Raw genomic sequence first — 23,487 nt, 5'->3', positions numbered from 1 at the left:
GTGATGCCATCTGTTGTAGACTTGTTACTACAATAGGCAAACTAGAATAAATCCATGACACCGCTCAGATAGGGGCTGATATATTTCATCACCAGCCTTTCATAACACTTCATCACTGTTGATGTAAGTGCTACTGATCGATAGTCATTAAGGCAGGTTACTACATTTTTCTCGATATCTGTTTGGAACAGCTAGGTACCACACCCTGCCGGAATGAGATATTGAAGATATCTGTGAAATTCACTAAGTTGATCAGCACAGATCTTTTGTACTCATTCAGGAACTCCATCTAGGCCAAATGCTTTCCTCAGTTTCACTCTCCTGAAGCCAGCATGAACAATGTTTGGATCACCTCAAGATGTTGATGTTTTACTGACTTCATTCAAAGCCAAATTTAATCTTTTATGTCATTGATAGCCAGAGAAGCAATTTTGATTAGCGTAATGGAAATATAATCATCTATACATGCACAATGGCTAAGTGATATCATGGCTTGTTTAGCTCTAGAAAAAAATAGATATGCTATCAAGTATTCAAATGTTAAATTTAAAAAAATACATAGCCCATTTATGGACAATTTTGGCACTGTGTTGTCCCTCTTCAAGTTGGTCTCACTTGATTCATATATGTCAACTTTCATTCTTGCTTAGAGGAAGGGGTTTTGAAATTTTTTTTTATCCAGTGCTCTGCAGCAAGTGTACCGCACTGTGATGCAGCTGGCCAGGTTGCTCTCAATAGTTCTCCTGTCTAACCTTGACATAATGATGGTGGCCACTCGCTTCAATCTTCTCAGGAAGTGAAGTCACTCTTGCACCTTCCACACAAGTGAGGAGATATTGTGTGACCAGTATCATTCACTTTGTAAGTGGACTTTGATGTACTTGGTGAACTCCACTCTCTTCACTACTGAGCCATTAGTCTATAGTGGATGGTGATCGTCCCCAGTCCTCCTGAAGTCCACAATTACCTTTGTCTTGTCTATGTTGAGACTCAAGTTGTTATTCTTGCACCATATCATGAGGTTTTCCACCTCTTCTCTATAGTGCAACTCATAATTATTGCTGTGAAGGCTAACTACTGTTGTATCAGCTTCAAATGATGACTTTGTTGGAGCTGCATCTCAGATCAGATTTCAGATTTATTGACAGCACATACAACCCTGAGATTCTTTTTTTCTGCAGGTGAGGCAGAATGACCATTTATTGGTAGTGCAAAAAAACTGTACACAGCGTATACATGTAAACACATCACATGTAAACACATCACATGTAAACACATCACATGTAAACACATCACATGTAAACACATCACATGTAAACAAACCAACTCTTCAATACAGAGAGAATAAAATCTGGCACTGCAGTCATTATCAGTAGCATGAACAGGAGCAGGCTGAGTACACAGCATTGAGGTGTATCAGTGCTCAATGTGACATCCTGCTGGTGACTCAGACTGTGGTCTTTCCATTAAGAAGTCCAGAATCCAGAGAGTGGTCTTCTCCACCAGCCTCTGGAGAATGATCATATTTAATGCTGAGCTGAAGTCAATGAGTGTGGCATAACAATAATAAACATTTACTGTAGCAGAAACTGTTGCTAGTTTTTCTCTTGGCATGTAATTAATGTCTCACAAGACTATAGGAGCTGGAGTAAACCATCAGGCACCTCAAGATTGTCCTGTCAGTGAATTACTAATCAATGCTGGCCTCCACACCTCTTGTGTACCAGTTCCTTTCACCTTTAATTCTTCTGTCTTTCAAAGATTTATCTATCTTCACCTTCAGTATTGCCTATGTTCTGGTCTCTTCCACATTTGGGGATAGAGAACTCCCGATCCTCTGAGAGAATAAATCAATGTTCACAAATGTTTTAAGGTACTTATTTTGTAACTATGTTCCATTTCTTGTGAATCTCCCATGAGGAAAGTACGCCAACTTCTAACCCCTTAGGAGTCTCAGATGCTTGAATGAGGTCAACTCTCAATCTTCTAAACTCCAAGGAATACCGCCCTAAACTGACTTGCCTGTCTTGAAAAGACAAGTCTCTCATCCCAGGATTTATGCTGGTTAATCTCTTCTGGACTTTTTCTTTAAAGTAAGAAAACCAAAACTCTGCACATTGTCCTCACCAATACCCTGGAAAATTGTAATAAATCTTGCCAATTCTAAAAGTTTAAACCCTTTGCAATAAAGGTCAAAATACTAGTTGCTGCCTTAGATACATACTGGACTTGCCTGTTGACTTTTTAGTGCTTCACTGATGCACATAGAACCTGCTGATCTACACTTATTTGCATTCTCTCTTGTTGATTTTTCTCAATGATTTCAGATTCATTGTCAGAATATTCATCACATACTGTACAACCCTAACATTCTTTTTCCTGTGGGCAAGACCGAATTACCACTTATTGGAAGTGCAAAAAAAACCAAAACTGTACACTATGTCCAACATACAAACAAATACATATAAATAAACAGTGCAATACAGAAGGAAAAAATAACAAAGTGCAAAAGTAAGTCCTTTAATGAGACACTGATAAATGTGTGTTGTTGAAGGGTCTGATGGTGGATGGGTAGTAGCTGTTCCTGAATCTGGTGGTGTGAGTCTTGCAGCACTTACACCTCTTCCTTGTTGGTAGCAGTGAGAACAGAGCACGTGATGGGTGATGAAGATCCCTGATGATTGCTGCTGATCTCTAAAACCAGGATTCCCTGTAGATGTTCTTGATCGTGGGAGGGTTTTATCTGTGTGGTCCTAGGCTATGGCCACTGCCTTTATCAAGGCTTTATGCTCAGCAGTGTGAGCTTGCAGGTGCCTCAGATTGAAGAGACTGCCATCCGTGCGGTACCGGATGTAAACAGCGTCTTCATTGTTGAGGTCTTTCATGGCTTGTTTCAGCATCATGCTGAAGAAGATTGAAAAGAGGGTTGGTGCGAGAATGCAGCCTTGCTTTACGCCATTGTTAATGAAGAAGGGTTCAGAGAGCTCATTGCTGTATCTGACCCGACCTTGTTGGTTTTCATGCAGTTGGATAACCATGTTGAGGAACTTTGGGGGGCATCCGAGGTGCTCTAGTATTTGCCAAAGCCCTTTCCTACTCACGGTGTTGAAGGCTTTGGTGAGGTCAACAAAGGTGATGTAGAGTCCTTTGTTTTGTTCTCTGCACTTTTATTGGAGCTGTCTGAGGGCAAAGACCATGTCAGTAGTTCCTCTGTTTGCATGAAAGCCGCACTGTGATTCTGGGAGAACATTTTCGGCGACACTAGTTATTATTCTATTTAGGAGAATCCTAGTGAAGATTTTGCCTGCAATGGAGAGCAGCGTGATTCCCCTGTAGTTTGAGCAGTCTGATTTCTCGCCTTTGTTTTTGTACAGGGTGATGATGATGGCATCACGAAGGTCCTGAAGCAGCTTTCCTTGGTCCCAGCAGAGCTTGAAAAACTCATGCAGTTTGGTATGCAGAGTTTTGCCACCAGCCTTTCAGACCTCTGCTGCTTTGCCACTTTTCAGTTATTCAGTTGCCTTATATGTCTCTTCCCGGGTGAGGACCTCATCCAGCTCTAGCCTTAAGGGCTATTGAGGGAGCTGGAACAGGGCGGATTCTTGGACTGAGCGATTGGCACTGAAAAGAGATTGGAAGTGTTCTGACCATTGGTTGAGGATGGACTTTGCCGTTTGAGCTGCACAGTGGGCTTTGGACTTGGGGTTAGTGGTCGTACACAGCCTTTAGAGCCTCGTAAAAACCCATGAAATCGCCAATGTCCACGCTGAGCTGGGTTTGTTTTGCAAAGGTAGTCCACCAGTCATTTTGGATCTCCTGGAGTTTGCACTGAAGATGGCTGCATGCGCGACGGAAGGCTTGTTTCTTCTCTGGCCAGGACGGCTTTGCAAGGTGAGCCTGGTGGGCACCTCGCTTCTTTTCCAGCAGCTCCTGGATTTCCTGGTTGTTTTTGTCGAATCAGTCCTTGTTTTTCCTGGAGGAGAAGCCCAGTACCTATTCAGTGGATTGCAGTCTTCAGCTGATCCTAGAGGGTTTCAGGGGACGAGTCCGTGAGGCGGATTGTATCCTCGAACTTTACTTGTCTGTGAACTACTCTTTGCAGACAATGCCGCTTTAGTTGCCCATTCAGAGTGAGTTCTTCAACGCTTGATGTCCTGTTTTGCGGAAACTGCCAAAATGTTTGGCCTGGAAGTCAGCCTGAAGAAAACTTAAGTCCTCCATCAGCCAGCTCCCCACCATGACTACCAGCCCCCCCACATCTCCATCGGGCACACAAAACTCAAAACGGTGAACCAGTTTACCTATCTCGACTGCACCATTTCATCAGATGCAAGGATCGACAATGAGATAGACAGCAGACTCGCCAAGGCAAATAGCGCCTTTGGAAGACTACACAAAAGAGTCTGGAAAAACAACCAACTGAAAAACCTCACAAAGATTAGCGTATACAGAGCCGTTGTCATACCCACACTCCTGTTCGGCTCAGAATCATGGGTCCTCTACGGCATCACCTACGGCTCCTAGAACGCTTCCACCAGCGTTGTCTCCGCTCCATCCTCAACATTCATTGGAGCAACTTCATCACCAACATCAAAGTACTCGAGATGGCAGAGGCCGACAACATCGAATTCACGCTGCTGAAGATTCAACTGCGCTGGGTAGGTCACGTCTCCAGAATGGAGGACCATCGCCTTCGCAAGATCATGTTATATGGCGAGCTCTCCACTGGCCACCGAGACAGAGGTGCACCAAAGAAGAGGTACAAGGACTGCCTAAAGAAATCTCTTGGTGCCTGCCACATTGCCCACCGCCAGTGGGCTGATATTGCCTCAAACCGTGCATCTTGGTGCCTCACAGTTCGGTGGGCAGCAACCTCCTTTGAAGAAGACCTCAGAGCCCACCTCACTGACAAAAGACAAAGGAGGAAAAACCCAACACCCAACCCCAACCAACCAATTTTCCCTTGCAATCGCTGCAACTGTGTCTGCCTGTCCCGCATCGGATTTGTCAGCCACAAACGAGCCTGCAGCTGACGTGGACATTACCCCTCCATAAATCTTCATCCGCGAAGCCAAGCCAAAGAAAGAAGAAGATGCTCAGCAGTATTAGTGTCCCCATATGAGGACCTGATGCAGTCAGTCAGCACACTTTCCACCACATCTGTAGAAATTTGCCAGGGTTTCCATTGTCATACCAAACCTCTGCAAACTGCTAAGAAAGTAGATGTTGGCGTGTTTTCTTCACGATGTTATTAGTATGTTGGGTCCAGGAAAGATCCTCCAAAATAGTGACTCCCAATAACTCATCCTTTCCACCACTGATTGTACTCCTCTGATTTTCCCTTCCTGAAATCAACAATCAGCTCATTATGACAATGAGTGTTTTTGTTGGTGCATCATTCAGCCAAGTTTTTAATCTCTTTCCTGAATGCTGACTCATTACCCTATTTATACAATCCACTTCTGTGGTGTCCTCAGCAAATATGTAGATGGTGTTGTTGTACCAAGCCACACAGTCATAGCTATATAGTGAGTACAGCAGCAGGCTAAGAATGCAGTCCTGTAGTGCTCTGGTACTGATGAAGATCGGGGAGGTGATGTTCTTGCTAATCTTCACTGATTGTGGTCTGGAGGTGAGGAAATCCAGGATCCAATTACACAGTGGGACATGAAGTCCCAGGTCTTGGAGTTTGCTGATGAATTGTGAAGGGATGATGGTGTTGAATGCCAAACTGTAGTAGATAAAGAGCATCCTGATGTATGCATCTTTGCTGTCCAGGAGTTTCAGTGCTTTGAGCCAGTGAGATGGCATCTTTTGTTGACCTATTGCTTCGGTGGGTGAATTGGAATGGATCCATGTTGCCACTGTGACAGGAGCTGATATTCTTCAACACTAGCCTTTCCAAAACACTTCAACACTGATGCGAGTACTGCTGGTTGATGGTCGTTTAGGCAGGTTACCACATTCTTCTTGGGCAATGGTAAGATTGACCCTTGTTTGAAGCAGATGGGTACCATGCCCTGTTGGAGTGAGTGTTGAAGGTATCTGAACACTTTGGCAAGTTAGTCAGCACAGGTTTTTAATACTCAGTCAGTTACTCCATCCAGACTTGATGATTTCCTCGGATTCACTCTTCTGAAGGCTGCTTGCACATCATCCTCTGATACGGACAGGAGAGTATCATCATTGAAGTGCATGACCCCCACGCTCCATCCTCCACCCTTGAACTCTATTTCACAACTTTTTTTCCCCAAATACTTGATGTGCATCTTGTTTCAAAAAATCCACAACTTGTCATACCCTTCCATCTATTTTTGTATTATTGGTAAATTTGAAAGCCTTGCATTTTGTTCCATCCTCAGATTCATTATGTAAATAGATAACAATTGATGGTCAAAAACTGATTCTTGGTTCTCCACTAGTTGCACAGCTATAGTTACATCATTATAATTTCAGCAGGAGAATTTGAACCTTTTGCTGTTTTGAGTGTTTCCACAATATTTTGTTAAACAATTTTTTTGACCAATTGTCCTGTCAAATGATCTAGAATTGAATTCACATTTTAGCAATGGAGTGTTAGGGTTAGGAATAATTGAATAATCTAGTTGTGGTCAGTGGTATAAGAATGTATATAACATCTGACAATATAGTTAGGTAAGGGGTTTAAGTTTTTCTCCTCTATTTTCTTTTCTTTTTTTGCTTTTTTTTCCAAAAAAGGTATATACTATTTAGAATTATGAATATAATTTACAATTTATGTATGTTAGATGTTAGTGATAAACAAAATCTGTTTATCTTGAATTATACCCTTTTTGTTTGTACAAGTTCATTATTAAAATCTACAAAAATACTTTTAAAAACAAAATAAATATTCACTGTTGGCTAGTGGTGCAAAATATAAGCTGTGGTATTGTGGTTAGGGTAGTACAGGAAGGTTGATGAGCCTGATTACCTATTGGTGAAAAGGCAGTCCTTGAATTTCAAGGTGTTGGACTTCTGTACTTTCTGCTTGAAGGTAGCACACTTATTAATCTGACAAACTATATGGAAATGGAAGCGAACTGAAACTAGCAAGTATGCAGTTTGCTTAATCAAACAGCAGAACAAAACTACTCATTGCACAGCCACCAGCCATGGTCCAATGTAAGATATGTATTTGATTACATCTGTAAGTCAAGTTAATTTTGGTGCTGTTTTCTTGCAAAAAACAAAGATTGTGACAGATTGTTATATTTTATATTGTATATAGATATGCTTTCGGAAGATAAATTGTGGGGTTTTTATTTGGGTCACACACAGATACAAAAACTTCAAACAGATCTCATTTGAAATGCTGGAGCTCTGCTCAAGACAGATATTCCAGGCTCCAAGTGCCTTTGCAAAAACTTTGAATGCCTAAAAGGACTTCACAAGTAGGTGTTAATTGGACATGCTGTGGAATAATGGATTATTGTTTTGGAAAGTAACAGATGAACAGACTCGAAGATTAGTGTGCGTGCGTGTGTGCGTGAGCGCACGCGCGCGTGCGTGTGTGCGTGTGTGTGAGCGCGCGTGTGTGTGAGAGAGAGAGAGAGAAAGAAAGAATTCAGTTCTACAGTTCAGCTGGCAAGCTTGTGGAAAACCCCATTTTGAAGACTGGTTGTGAGTTCAAAGCTCTTGTGGTCCTGTTCAAAGCTCTTGTGGTCCATACAAAAGGAGATGGATGGCTGTATAATGTTTCTCTTGAAATAAGAGAAACAAAAAGGAACTCTGTGGTGACCTGAAAGAAAGAGGTTATCATCTGGAAAACCCTGATGGGACAAGTTTCCTTGGCAATACACTGAAGTGGCTGATCTGAAGGAATCAGTTTTTGTGTGCATGTGCAATGAGCAACAAATCTCTCTGAATCCAGCAAGAACCTTTCAAGCAGGAAAGCTTGGTGAAATTAATAAATGTTAAATTCTGTGCACAGTATAAGAATTGACTGATACTGGTGAACTTCAAGGAATGAGAAGTGAGATTGAACTGTTAATCAAAGAACTCTTCTGAACTTGCACACACATGACATACATGTGCACTTAGAATTAGAAGGGGGTTAAGTTAATAGTAATAAGTTAGAGTTTGATCCTGCTTTCATGTTTAAAGATAATTAAAAGCAACATTTGTTTAAGAAACAATTTGTCTTGGTGAATTTTTATTGCTGCTGGGTTTTGGGGTCCTCTGGCTCATAACAATATGAATACACGTATTATCGTTATGGCAAATAAATTGTTTTTGGTTCAGCATCGTTCATTTTGAGAAACATTGTCTTTCATTAGATACATCTAAAATTTGCACCAATTCCTGTTAATAGTAATTGCAAAGTTCTGACTCTGTTATTAGTGGGCTTGTTTAACAATACAACCACTAAGCTCTTGTTGATTGCTAATAGTTAATCTCCAAAAGATTAATTATCATCTCACATATCCACCTGGGATGTTAATTCCCACCTATTAACTTCAGCATCATTCTGAGCCTGCAACTAAGTTGTGAAGAAGTGATTGCAGAACAGCCTATTAATTATGTGAGATTGGGCATTACAAAATTGAAGTTGCAGCAAAGCATATTGTGGCAGATAATTGGCAGAAGTGGAAAGCTGACCCTTTTGTGATATTTCACATTTGCCACGTGATCTGTGCAACGTTCACAAAGAGCTCTCAGTCACATGGACCTGAGATCTTTTGTTCTGAGGTTATTGATGCTATCCTGTGATAAGCTTCTGAAGACAATAGAAGAATTGTGAAATGATTTTTAATCAAAAAATCTTTAGTTCTGCATTGCACATTATTTAGTTAAACCCAATAGCAACCAAATCTTGCATGCCAGAAATCACAATGTCAAGTTTTCAACAACTTTGCCAAAGGCTATTTAGTTCAATAATAAGTGAGTTCAAGTTTATTTTTCATCTGATTGTACCAGTGCAATATGATGAAACAGTGTTTCAGTCCACAGTGTACAACAGTGCAAAACAAGCATACAAGCAAAATGATACCTATGCCCATGGGAAGAAGCTATTGATCAGCGTGGTGGTTCTGGCTCTGGTGCTTCTGTATCTTTATCTCAATGGGAGTAACGATGCTGTACAGCAAATCTATTACACTGACGCAGCCGACCAGGATGCTCTCAACAGAGCTCCTGTAGAAGGTTGACATGATGGTTGCCAGTAGCCTTGCCCACTTCAGTCTTCTCAGGAAGTGCTGTTGCATCTTCTTGACCAGCGAGGAGGTTTGATTCCAGGATGATTCACTTCTTAAGTGGACTCAGAGTAACTTCAACTTCACTCTCTTCACCATTGAGCTATTAATATGTAGTGGAGGGTGGTCATCCCTGGTCCTCCTAAAATCCACAATCATCTTTTTGTCCACATTATTCTCACACCATATGAGATTTTCCACCTCTTTACAGAGAGGGGTGTTGAGTCTCAGCTAAGATAGCTGGTCCATGAGCCTCTGGAGAATGAATGTATTAAACACTGAGTGGAGGGACAAGGTTATAGCATCATCAATGGAACAGTTCCATCTGTGGGTGAATAAAAATGGGCCCAGTGTCTCCTGAAGGTGTGCTTTGATATTTTCCATCACCAAATACTCTCAACATTTCATTATGGTGGAGGTCCATGCCCCTGGGTGGTAGTGACTGAGGCTTGTTACTGTACCCTCTTTGAATGATGGTTGCATTGCTGCCTCAAAATCAGCGGCAACCATGGACTCCTGCAATGATGAGTAGAAGTTCTTCATCAGCCGCTCCATCAGTTGATCTGCACAGTATGTTGTCTGGTCCCACTGCCATGTGTGGGACTAATGCATTATTAGTGTTGCTTTCACAGCTCAACCCGCTCATCATCTCTTATTTTTGATTGATAATGACTGTGGTTGATACTTAGTTAAAGAAATGGTCATTTCTAAATCGCAGAAGTTGATCACTTCTTTGAGTTTTTAGTGTTCAACAAGTGTTAAGGATGGATGACAGCCTACCATTTAACAATGATGACTTTGTAAAGATTTCAAATCTGCTTAAACTCCCCAGAGAACAAAACCATATTTTGCTGGACTTCCTCCAGTGGTTAAATGAGGGGATATAAATGCATTTATACCATTTGCGTCAAACTATCACTAAAAGCAAAAAAACATTTGCATTTTTTTTTTGCTAAAAGCAAAGGACAGTCCCACAAGATGGGAATGCTGCCAGCTGCAGTTGGCAAAATGCCTGCTACACAATAAATCTCTTCTGGAGCTGCCCCAGAAATGATCAATGTCTGGGGAAGCTTAACAAAGACCTACCACACCCTGGACACACTCTCTTTTCTCTCCTTCCCTCATGGCAAAGGCTTGCAAATGTAAAGCATGTAGCAGCAGGCTTAAAGACAGTTTCTTTCCTGCACCCATCAGGCTCTTGAATGAACCCCATAGCAGTGTTCTCGAACTGCCCTTGTTTAGTTTTCCTCTTCATTGCAATCCTATACAGGTAGTCCTGACTTATGACTGTAATTAGGACCAAAAGATCAGTCGTATCTCGGAATGGATATCAGTCAGAATTTTGCCCACGCACATGGAGTACTAAGGTCTTAAAGCAAACTTTTTATTCAAATTTTTTTTCATCATAGAGTTTTGTTGTATTTTACAAAGTATAGCAGGGATCTTCTTTGGCTTGGCTTCGCGGACGAAGATTTATGGAGGGCGTAAAAAGTCCACGTCAGCTGCAGGCTCGTTTGTGGCTGACCAGTCCGATGCGGGACAGGCAGACACGATTGCAGCGGTTGCAAGGGAAAATTGGTTGGTTGGGGTTGGGTGTTGGGTTTTTCCTCCTTTGCCTTTTGTCAGAGAGGTGGGCTCTGCGGTCTTCTTCAAAGGAGGCTGCTGCCCGCCAAACTGTGAGGCGCCAAGATGCACGGTTTGAGGCGTTATCAGCCCACTGGCGGTGGTCACATCCATTGGAGCGCTCACACCCCTAACGTCGAGGTACTCGAGATGGCAGAGGTCGACAGCATCGAGTCCACGCTGCTGAAGATCCAGCTGCGCTGGATGGGTCACGTCTCCAGAATGGAGGACCATCGCCTTCCCAAGATCGTATTATATGGCGAGCTCTCCACTGGCCACCGTGACAGAGGTGCACCAAAGAAAAGGTACAAGGACTGCCTAAAGAAAATAGCAGGGATACAGGGGATGTAAATGCCAAAATGTGCATACTTACTTTTTAAATTGGTGTTCTGGGGTCCATAGGCTAGGCACAGCCATCATAATTCCTGTGCACACATGTAAGTCTTCAGTTGGCGCATGCACAGTGGGTTCTGTATCAGAGTTCAGATGGCGTGTGCGCAATGGGTTCACTTATTGAAGGTCAGTTGGCACTTGCTCGGTGGGTTCACATATTGGAGTTCAGTTGGCGCATGCACGAGAGTCAAGTGCCCTGATGATATTAAATTTGCGCTCTTAACTCTCATGCATGCACCAACCGAACACCAATACATGAACCCACCACATATGCCCAAACTAAAGACTCACACGTGCACAGGAATCAAATGGCCGCTCCCAGTCTATGGATCCTGAACGCTGACTACCAAGATAAATACACAAATTTTGGCTCTTGCATGCCCTGATTCCCTGTTCTATTTTGTCATATACAACATAAACCACGTAAATTTTATATTTTTTTCTTGTACCTTTTAAAAAAAAAGTCATATGTGTAGATGGACATGTTGAGTAGGTCATAAGTCAGGAGTACCTGTATTCTGCAAATTGTGCTCAATACATTTAGTGAACCCTGATTTTACACACCCTGATTTAACGCAAATTCATATATAATGTGATGGGAGTCGGGCTCCCAGGCAGGAGTAGGGATATCTGGAAAGACATGGGTTTATACGCAGATGATCCAATACTTCAAACATAAGTACTGGATCATTGGGTTAGGTAAGTGTGACCTCGAATTGCAGAGAGATTCGAAATGCTACGACACCGAAGTGTCTCAACACAGCGTGGGTTAATTTCAACTGTAACCAGTACAATTAATTGGAACCCTAATATAGTGCAACCACACTTTTTTGTGATGAGATTTTATGGATCCCAATGCTTGTGTTTTAATGTGGCCACACTGTGTTTATAATGTCAGGGATAACCTGTTGGCCTGTTTGCAGAAGAGTCCTTCTCGCTGTACGAGGTATATTATGAAAAATAAACATAAATTTAACATAAGCCAAGAGAAACAGCATAAAATCAAATGTCATAAAACACAAAATTTCTATCTAGGCTATCACAGAATATAAACAGAATAGGAATAGGCCTTTTAGCCCACATATCTGTGCTGTCCAAATTAAACTACTACTTGCTAATAATAAATATCCCTCCATGGCCTTTATATACATTTGTTGAGTGAGAAGCTTCTTAAAAGCTGCTGTTGTATAATTTTCCCTGGGGATAACAGAATCTGTTTACCCTATCAATTCTTGTGAAACAACATAGATTAATAAATGAACAAGTAACATCATGTGTCAATGCACCTGTTTCAAATGACCATCTCAAAAGGATTCATGATCAAATGTTCACAAAATGTGGCGTCCTTTAAAGCACACTGGATACTATCTAGAGATATTAAATCCAAAGTGCATAACCTTAACATTACAGAAAAATAATAAGAAATCCCTGGTGAAGCAACAGTCAACACCATCAAAGACTCAGCATTTCATGATATTTTTCTCGTATCTGAATTTTGTAACAAAATGATTTAAAAAAAATAAACATTTGTTTAGAAAGATGCCTAAAGCTTCATTGGAGTAAAAGAAAATCATAAAGACTAAGAAATCAAAATAATCATACCTTTTAATTGACATGAAGTGGGATGCAGTGGCTTTGGAACTAGTTTATAAGGCTCTGTATTTTTTAAGTGCATGTTCAGGAGCTGTTCTGAAGCAACATAAAAGCAGCCTCCACTTTGCTGGGCAGAACTATGTCTTGAATTTTCAAAATAGGAGCAAAATCGTAGAATGTTTATGATTCCCTTCAGGATTGTCAACTATCAGTCTTTGGATTCATTCCGGAGTGCACTTTCATTCTCACTGAAAAGAAGACATTATATCCAAAGGGGGGGACAAAAACACTGGCAGAAAGTTTCCAACAAAACTTCTCGAAGACAGATTAAAGAAATGAGTGAATGTTTAATAATGTTGTTTTCCTTTATGCTGTTTAATAATGCAGAATTTGTAACATCTTTGTGGAATCAGCCTTGATGCTAATACTACGTAAATCAAATTATTGTTAAATTATATTCAGGACATCATGTTCTGAAACAATAAAAGAATACAGTCAATTGTGCTATTCATTTATTATTGTGTGGGTAGTTGTATAAATTAATATGGGATGTCTTGCACAAAATTAAACGGTAAATTTTCATCTTGCAAAATTTTTACTGATATTTCATTATAGCCACAAAGTATGTTTTTATACCTAATTTGGCCAGGGTATTTGACAGTATAGAGTCATACATCATCGAAATGGGTCCTTTTGGCCAACTATGTCCATGATGACTGTTGAATATCCATCTTTATTAATCCCATTATTCAACACTTGATCATTTAAGTACTGCATTCATCCAAATACTTCTGAAATATTGTGAAAGTACCTGCCTCCATTACCCCTCAATAGTGCATTCTGGATTCCATCCACCTCTGGGTGAAAACCTTTTTTCTTGGATCCCTTCTAACCCTCTCTCATCTTAAACCAATGCTCTTTGGTTTCATGTCTTCATTGTGGGGAAAAGTTTCTCCCTGTCCACTTTATCCACATGACACATTATTTTGTATACCTCTTTCAAATCTTCCCTCAGTTTTTCTTTCTCCAAAGAAAACCCCTGCCTATTCAGTCTTACCTCAAAGGGAAACACCTACAGGTGCCTAAACTTTTATTTGGAATCATCAGGACTCGACACCTGCTGTTGTTCAGAATCTTCCAGATTTTAGAATCATTTTAAAATGATGGTCCCTTTAAGCAAATGCAATGTTTCAAAATCGCACAAAACAGGGGGCGTGTGGTGTTAAATGAATTTAGATAAATAAAGACCAGCATCTTTTTATTTTAAAGTAAAATTTCAAAATAAAACTGGCTCAGACATTGCAAACATCTCAAACAATGCAATAAATGCACATTACAGCTCAAACATTGTATCAGAATGAACTCTTTTTGAAAACTTCCAGTGTTGTCTCTTTAATTAAAAAAGGTTTCTGTCTATGCAGTCTCTCTTCAGTTGAATAAACAGCTATAATCTCATGATAAATGAACGTTGTTCTATCCCACCAATTAACTGATCACACATTTTAACCATATCATCAATGGGCATTTTTTCACCTGTATGCACAATGTCTTCATCCTCATTCCTACTCTCCTCATGCTTATCATTGTCAATATTCAGCACTTCTTTGATGCCAACTACCTCTAATGTGTTTACATTTTCTGCTGTAACACTTGGCGTAGGCAATGAGTTTAGCAATCCTCTTCCTCTCGTTACTGACACGAAAACCTCCAAAGTCTTCACTTGTGGGCTCATTTTCATTGAACATTGTTTATGGGAAAAATCTATACCAAGCATGTTTTAAAGTTGCTTCAGTTACATTTCTCCATGCATTAACAAGTGCATAAATTGCATTCTTTGGAGTGAAAGTTTTCAAGTCTTTAATGCTTACGCCTCTGTTCACTGCATTGTGCGCGCAGTTCAGAAAAAAAAGTCCTTGTGGTTTCTCTTCATTTAAGCGTAAAATTGCTTGTTCACAAGGCTGTATTGACAATGTAACATTAAGGGGAAGGTAAATACTGAACACATTATTTCTTACAAGAACTTCAGTGGGGGATGCGCAGAGCAATTGTCTAGAAGCAATAAATTTTTGCATCTTTCTTCCATGCCAGCCTGTGTAGCCGGTATCAAGTGGTTATTGAACCAATCAGTAAAAATTTCTTACATTACCCATGCTTTCCTATTGGCATAATAATGCACAGTTAACCTTGTTCTCCTTTAAAGCAGTGAGGTTATTGACTCCTTCCAAGCACTGCTAATCTTAAGCTATATATGCCTGCAATGTTTGCACACCCAAGAACAGTCACCCTGTCCTGGGTGTTCTTGAAACCTGATGGTGCTTAGAGCTGTCTCATCTGAATTGTAAATTTGCTCTGGGCTCAGGTTTTGATCATGTATAATTTTGGCAAATTCATCTATGTAACGTTCAGCTGCATCATAATCTACAGAAGCTTTTTAACTACCGATTTTAAAATTCTTTATCCTGCGATGCTTAAAATTTTTCAGCCAAACATGAATATTCACACTCACTCTCAAAGTTCAGTTCATCATGGAATTTTGGAGCTTGTTTCATTACAAGGAGACCACTCAATAAGCACTCAGTAAATATATATGTTTTTCCCTTTTGCAAAATTTTTCTTTTATTCATCAGTCTGTGGTCATCACTCTCACTGTAAATGTTCAACCACTGTTATTTCTGTTTCCTCAAATCATATATGGTGGTCGATCCCACACCATCGTCTTCCATTAGATGACACACAGATACCTGCTATCAAACATCTCCAATAACTCCACCTTCTGCGCAATAGATAATGAAAGAAGTGACCTTTTCTGCATATCACTGCTACCTATAAAAATTGGCATGTCTCACAACATTCATAGGATGCCAGTGGAAAAGGGGCTACTAACTTACCTTTACCTGTGCAAGCATAGTATGAATGATAAAGGTGATGACTTGACTTGAAGGTGGTACCAAAGGCTTCAGAAGCAAACTGATTTCAGGAAGAATACCACCAATACATTGTAATCAGAATATCCTATGAACGCTGTGAGACATGCCGATTTCTTTCAGCATTTCTATGTTTTCACTACAATCACAGCATCTGCAGACTTTCTTGTTTCACTCCATTAGGAAAACTGTGACTTTTTGAGAAGGAAACACTATAGAGAAGGGAATCAATGTCATGGGGGTGGTTTTATAATCTGAAACTCACATCAGTCAAATAATTTCAGTCTGAGGCAGTTGTGAGACGGAGAAACGAATCAGTGTGAGAGAGTAGAGATTATGATGTGAACTGAATGTAATTGCTTCATTCTTATTAATGTTTAATTGCAGAAGATAATGGGTTTGCTGAGAATTAAGGACCAAAATACATATATGATAGAACAAGTAGACCAAATTATGTCTCCTTTATCATTCAGTGTAATTATGCCAACTCTATTTCTTTGTCTTAATTCCATAATCTTTTAATCTTTTGCTGCCCCCAAAAAAATATTTCTTCAGCCTTGAATAAAGTGGACAAATCAACTTCTATAACTTTCTGTGGTAGAGTTTCAAAATCTTGTGATTCACTAAGTGAAGAATTTCCTCTTTATTTCCATCTCAAACTTGCAACTTCTTGTTTTGAAGCTTTTTCCCCTTGCTGGACACCTATACCCAAGGGGTGGGTGGGGGGAGAATATCTTCACAGCTTCCACCACTCAAGCTCTCCCAAAGTCTTACACATTTCAATAATATCACCTCCCATTCTTCCAAATGAGTCCCTCATTTCTATTCTGATCTTTTTTACATAAACTTAGTTCTGGAAACTTGGGAATAATATCCTGGAATGCAGTGGCTATGTAAACAAAACATAGTAGAAAATTATTTGGCTGCAATTGGACAGTTGAAAGTAAACTCTGAAAAGATTAGTTCCCTTCAAGACAGGAGAGGCACTGATTTGGATACAGATACTTAGCAATTACAACAAGGAAATGAGAGGTGGAACTTTAGACAAAACACATTTGGAGAGCTCTTGTAGGACAAAATGAGAAAGATGAAGGTTAAAATTAGCGCAGGATAACCTTGTTTTTGCTTGTTTATTTGTCACAAAGTACTGAGTACAGCCATAAGGGATTTTATATGAACAGACTAACATGTTATCTCTAATATTACTTGCAGTAGTGTGTAGGGTACAGTGTATGAAATTATTATTCAAAGGAAGATCAATGGCATGAAAGCACTCTTGTGGGGTTCATTCAGGAGCCTGATGGCTGTGAGGAACAAACTGTCTGTTCGTTTGTTGTTTTGTGTTTTCACCCTTAAGCCTTCTCCTTGATGGGAGGAACTGTGTCCAGGGTGAGATGGGCCTTTCGATTATGCTGGCTACCTTTCTTAGGCAGTGGTAGATATGGATGATGTCTAGGGAGGGGAGGGAAGTTTGTGCAATGTTTGGAACTGTATTTATTACCTTCTGCAGCTTCTTCCCATTTTGGGCAGGGCAGCTTGCTTACCACACTGTGATACATCCAGCAACTATGCTTTTGGTGGTGCACCTGGAAAAGTTGTCGAGGGACAAGGGGGAGACAGGCTGAAACTTAATTAGTATTCAAAGAGACGATTGATTGTTCTTTCTTGACTGTCATGTTAATATATATGTTTAAACATTACTTTCAATTATCTGCATTGGGGAGTAAATTGTGGGAATGTAGGGGGAGGATTCTGAACTGATGGGTACCGCATAGTCATAAGAAAACTTTCAATTAATGGTTACAGTTTTCATAAAAAAACAAGTCATTGATTTCAGATGTAAAGCAATGAGGAGACTGGGTTTTGAAGAGATGAGTATGTAAAGAGAAACCTAGTTTTTCAGGAGGAATACCAAGATCTGGGAGGCCCATTCAGAGCTGCTACTTTTTCTGCATAAACACAACTATGCCTTTTGGAGCTCATCCCATTATTGTAGAAACCTGCCAATGTTGCAGATCATTCAAGAAAAAAAATAAAGTGTGACCTTTGCAAAAACGAGTTGTTTCATCAATTACCTGAAGATCTATGATTCATTGCAGTTTAAATAGTTTCCATTGGCACTGCAAGAACATTTAGGAGTTGCTTTAATTTAGAATAGTTATCACATTGCAGCAGATTAATATTTAGTTGAAACTTCACTGTAGCTGACAGTGATTTATAATAACATCTGTTCAAAGAATATGAAGTGCTTATGACTTAGCAGATTTTTTAAACATTGCTTTCCATTATCTACATAGGGAATATATTTCAAGGTTCTTATCAGTGACTTAGATTTTATAATGCTAGTCATTTTCATTACAAATAAATTTGGTGAGAAATGATGGTAAAGTAAAGATTACCATCTGGATAATGGAGGGCCTCCCTGGATATTCTCACTCCATGCGTTGCCAGTGTAATCGCTTGTTTGCTTTAATCCTCAATTATATTTTGGTCAGTCTACAATGCTGCCTTCAAAGCCTAAGAGAATGCAAAAATCAGATTTTAATAACATTAAACAAGACTCAATTTATTAATTGATAGGTTTCAATCACCAGAAAGCAATACAGAATTCTTCCAAGAGTTCCAATTTTTATTTAACCTCACGTGGCTGGTTATACAATGGGTTAGTGATGAAGAATAAATGTCATCAATTTTTATTCAGCTAAAAGCATGATAAAGTGGCTGCAGAGAATGACAGAGTAGAGTAATATGCCCTTCAGTCCACTACATTGCTACCGACTTTTATGCCCATCTACGCAAATCATATTTGCCGATATTAATTCTCTATGCTCAATACATTTTAAAAATGTAAACGTAGACCTGTGTTGAAATTTCTCATAAATATTATGATTCCATCTAACTCCAACATTTACTTTCCATAACTACAGCTCTGTGTAAAAAAAAAAAAAATAAAATTCCTCCTCAAATTCCTTCTTCTCACCCTTAATGTATGGGCTCTTGTTTTTTGTCCCTGCCACGGGAAAAAAGATTTTGACTCTCTACCCTATCTGTAGCTCTTCCATCCTTTGTTCCGAGAAAAAACGTATTGTCTTTCACGGGAGTGTGGAACAAGCTGCCAGCTGAGGTGGTGAATACAGGCTCAATTTTAACATTTAAGAAGAATTTGGACAGGTACATGGATAGGAGAGGTATGGAGGGCTATGGACTAGATGCAGGTCAGTGGGACTAAGCAAAAATAAAAATTGTTTGGCACAGACTAGAAGGGCTGAAAGGACCTGTTTTTGTTCTGTAGTGTTCTATGTTTCACTCCTATCCTCTCAAATCTCTTCTCCAATCCAGGCATCATCCTGGTGAACCTCCTCTGCACACTATCCTTTCTGTAACAAGGTGACCAGAACTGCACACAATATTCCAATTGTGGTGTTTCATAAAGTGCAATATGTCAGCCCAACTTTACATTCTTTGACAGCACCTATGAATATTAATATGCCAAGTGCCTTCTTCATAATATATCCATCTATCTTGCCACTTTAAGAAAACTATGTTCATCAACATTCCTTCATGTCCAACCATAACCTGTACAAGTCATAGCTTTTCTTGGCTTCCACAATGCATCACCTTGCATGTTTCAGGATTAAATTTCAGCTGCCATACTCCAAAACTTTCCATCTGAAACACTGATGGCATCATCAACTTTTATGTCATCAGCAAACTAATCAAACCCACCACCGTTCACATCCAGACCATTAATATGTACCATGAGCAACGAGGTCCCAGCACTGATCCTCGTGATTACACCATTGGTCTCACACTTCCAATTCAAAACATATCCTTGCATCATTATCCACTTCCTTCTATCACCAAGCCAATTTTGACTCCCATGTGCTTAACCTTCTGGACAAATCTGCTGTGTGACTACTGGTCAAATACTTACCGAGTATTCTCAGTCACATCTACAAATTATTTTTAAAAATATTTTATAAATTTAAAATCACTTAACATAACATTAGTTACTACATATTAACACAGACATAATGTGATTAGTCATTTATATATAAACCCCCCAACCTCCTCAACCACCCCACTAATACACTCCCTCCTCCTTACCCCACCTACAAAGAAAGAAAAAGGAGATAATCATCAATAGTTTTCAAATAAGGGCTCTAAACTTGAGTAAAGAAAAAGTATTTATCTCTTTAATTATATGTAATCTTTTCTAAAGGAATACAGGCTTTATTTTCATTATGCCATCTTTTCATACCTAAAACCGAGTCAGATTTCCATGTAATAGCTAAATACTTTTTAGAAACAGCCAGAGGCAAATGAAAAAATTCAATTGCATCTACAAATTCCATCCATTTAAGACATCTATGTGAGGCTCTAAATCAAGAAGGTAGACAAAATCACAAAAGACCCCTATTACTCTGGTCACAATCTTGTTCTGGTGCTACCTTCAGTCAGAGGAAGCCTGAACTCCAACACTTATGGTTTTCATCATTCTTTTTACAAAAGCTGTCAGTCTCTCTTGAACTATCTGAACCATAAACTGTTCTAGGACTACCAAAATATCTCTTTATGAATGATCAATTTTTGGATGAACTACATCTGCGAATTTATCGATTCATATTTATTATCCCTTTTTTCTGCCTCATGGCACTTCATGGTTAATATGTACACTAAGAGGTTTTGTCTCTCTGCAAGATGAACCTGGAAGGCTAGACTGTAGCTCTGGACTGCTTTATATACAAGGTCACCGGGATGACCCCTGGTGACCTAGTGGTGTAATCACATATCACCACAGTGGTAATTCAACATACTATTTATTTTATGGATGTTTGAAGCTTTTGTGAGAACTGTGGTGCATCCAGATATTGGTTATGATAATAAACTCTCATATTGTATCAGGTGCAGGAAACTTTAGAATGTTCTTCACAAGTTAATTGATGGTATGACATCGTCAATAACTTCAAAATGTAATCTTTGATTATGCCCCTGGAAATAAAATATTGTTATGATTTGTAAGTTATAAACTGTAAGGTTGCATAGAACATTGGTGAAGGTGAACAGTAAATTTTAAAAATGTAAACGTAGACATACAGAATGGTAACAGGCCCTTTCGGCTCTTGAGCCCAAGGCTCCCAATTTCACCAAATTAACCTACTACCCTCAGTAAGTTTTGAACAGTGGGAGGAAACTGGCACCCCTGGAGAAAACCCATGCAGACATGGGGAGAATGTACAAATTATTTACAGACAGCGTGTGAGTCGAACTCCAGTCCTAATCGTTGGGTCTGTAACAGCATTGCGTCAACGCCTACACTAACCGTGCCGTCATGTAAATCAGATCCAAGCAAGTTTGGGTCATGTGAATGGAAGTAGTTTCCTGTCAATGTCACCTTCCTTTGCTGTCTGTAATCAGGCCCCACAGCAAACGCACACTGTGTTGACCAAAATGTTGCATCTTCCTGATCTTTGGTGAAGGTACTCGAAACCAATGATTCTCAACCTTTTTCTTTCTACTCATGTACCATTTTAAGTAATCCCTGTGCCATAGGTGCTCTGTGATTAGTAAGGGATTGCTTAAGGTGGTATGTGAGTGGAAAGGGAAGATTGAGAATCACTGCTCTAGACCTAAATGTTACTGAAATATTTTGCTTGAGAAAAATTGTCATTGGCCCATTTCCTTTGGAGTTATGAAACTGTGCACATAACAAGCCAATTAGGTATGATTTAAAAAAAAAACAGTGGTTTTCAAACTTTTTCTCTCCTCTCTTTCAATAGTTGTGGATGTATCCCATCTGGCACCTTAATGCCCTTCAAAAGTTCCAAAAATCTTTTTTGATCTTAAAATGCTCTGACACATGAGCATTCTCCACATTATCAATGCCTATCAATGTCCATGTTCTTCTCCTTGGTAAATACTGATGAAAGGTACTCTTTGATTACCATAGCCATTTACTCAGATACTAATTGTTTTACTCTTTGTTTTGTCTCTGGAACAATCATATTGTTAGTTTCCAGATATGTTTTTCCTGTGAAACTAAGGGGTTTCTCTTCAATGTATTGATGCCCTGAATTAAAGGATCACAATTGAGAATTTCTTTTTACTAATCAGTAAACAGATGACAGTTGAACTTGAGCTCATATGGTCAATACAATGCCCCTCATATTCATGACACTTGCATTTTTGTAGCTCATTATTATATTATCAATCTCAAGGCACTATATGATGCAAACATGAAAGAGCATTGAGTCCCATTTTGTAGATATACCAGACAGATATTCCACAAGAGTAGTTTCCCACAGGCTACAAAAAACTGAATGACCAACTAATTTGTTTGTTGATTGAATTGTTTAGAACTAGTATTGAGTTGTATTGTATATCATTGACTCAATTCAAAATCATAACAATTTTCCTTAAGTTGGTCTTTTCATTTAGAAGGAAAATTAAAAAATGACTTTCTATAAAGAGCTCAATTTATTTTTCTTTAAATTGGTATGTTTCTTTGGCTTGTATCTAAATTTTAGAACACCCATATCATTCAACTTATGGAGAGTTTGGGAAAGTTTAGTCCTTTATGGAATAATAAATGCAAAAATTATAGTTTATGTGGTTTATTTCAGGATGCCTTATATATTTGTTATCTTACAGACGAAAAGCTTAAGAGTGCTTTTGTGACTGCATGGGTATGAGCTGTGGATAAATTCTTCACAATTATTTTATCATTCATTGGGTCTTATAAAAGTATCATCTATTGAACGGCTAAATAGAGTATTTCTTCTGTTGTTCAATTCCCTATCAATCTAATGCTTGACTCATTTTTTTTTTGTTATTTTCATTATTACAGTCATAGCCCCTGTGGGAGACAATGACCCAAAATGAGCAAGTTTAACATGATAAGAAATATCTACAACTGAGTTGTAAAACTTTCAAAAGAACAAAATTCAATCAAGTGTGGCTTTAAATAAATAAATGTGTTAAAATGGGATCAAGAGGAAAATTACCTTGACAAATCCTGCAGGGAGACTAGAGGCGAATACAAGAAATTAATAAACATGATTATTTTTCTCCTAAACTAATTTCTCCGGATTGAGGACAGCTTTCTTCCCCTTTGGTTTTGCAATTTATAAGAGGTCTAATGAGATGGATGTTGGTTGGCAAACTCTTCTATGGATAGGGCAGGAGGAAGCAGACAAGACAGGTGACTGGTAACTTGCAAGGTGATCTCCTGTTTTCTCCATTTACGCAGAGCTTGAGTGTGCTTCCAAGGCATGGACTCAAAGTTCTCAGGAGAAATCTGAACTCTCTGTCACTCTGATCAGCTATGGGCTAAATCATACCAGATGTCAGTTGAGATGTGATTGATGCACAATCAATTGCACAAAGACTGAAGTAATCAGAACTGCAGGCTTTTATTAGCAAGAGATGGACAGCATCCCTTGTATTGCTTGCTCACACTGACCCAGACTTGAACTGCGGGCAGGCTTGTGGCATAACAGCTTTTATGGGGAGAAAGGGTCAGAGTCATGACCTGGCCAGTGAGAGCAGAGTCAAATAGAAAAGGTCATGTCATTTACATTTATAAGTACAATAGTGGCTTCACCACATTCACCCCCTCTTTTAAAAGAAAAGTCCTGGGGGGTGTGTGGTGTGGTCAACTGACCTCATAAGTTCAGTCTGTCTAGTGGTCTCCTTTGGTGTTGTGACCAGCGCATCCCCATCCAGGGGTCTGTGTGTGTGTG

At 39.4% G+C, this 23,487-nt stretch overlaps 1 protein-coding gene and 1 long non-coding RNA gene across 4 annotated transcripts in view; one reads left to right on the top strand and one right to left on the bottom strand.

Annotated features, from left to right (window-relative positions):
- The window catches only part of kcnt2a (potassium channel, subfamily T, member 2a), a 1,068,826-nt gene that overhangs the window by 252,237 nt on the left and 793,102 nt on the right, over positions 1-23,487 (top strand). The window lies entirely within an intron of this gene.
- The window catches only part of LOC138763539 (uncharacterized), a 289,909-nt gene that overhangs the window by 81,044 nt on the left and 185,378 nt on the right, over positions 1-23,487 (bottom strand). The window contains exon 6 of the long non-coding RNA XR_011357637.1: positions 18,145-18,262. This is a non-coding gene — a long non-coding RNA (uncharacterized lncRNA). The remainder of the gene's footprint in view (positions 1-18,144; positions 18,263-23,487) is intronic.

This window comes from Narcine bancroftii, chromosome 5 (genome assembly GCF_036971445.1).
Source record: "Narcine bancroftii isolate sNarBan1 chromosome 5, sNarBan1.hap1, whole genome shotgun sequence".
Lineage (NCBI taxonomy): Eukaryota > Metazoa > Chordata > Chondrichthyes > Torpediniformes > Narcinidae > Narcine > Narcine bancroftii.
The sequence above is the reverse complement of the archived record's forward strand: the minus strand, read 5'-3'. Positions and strand labels throughout refer to the sequence as shown.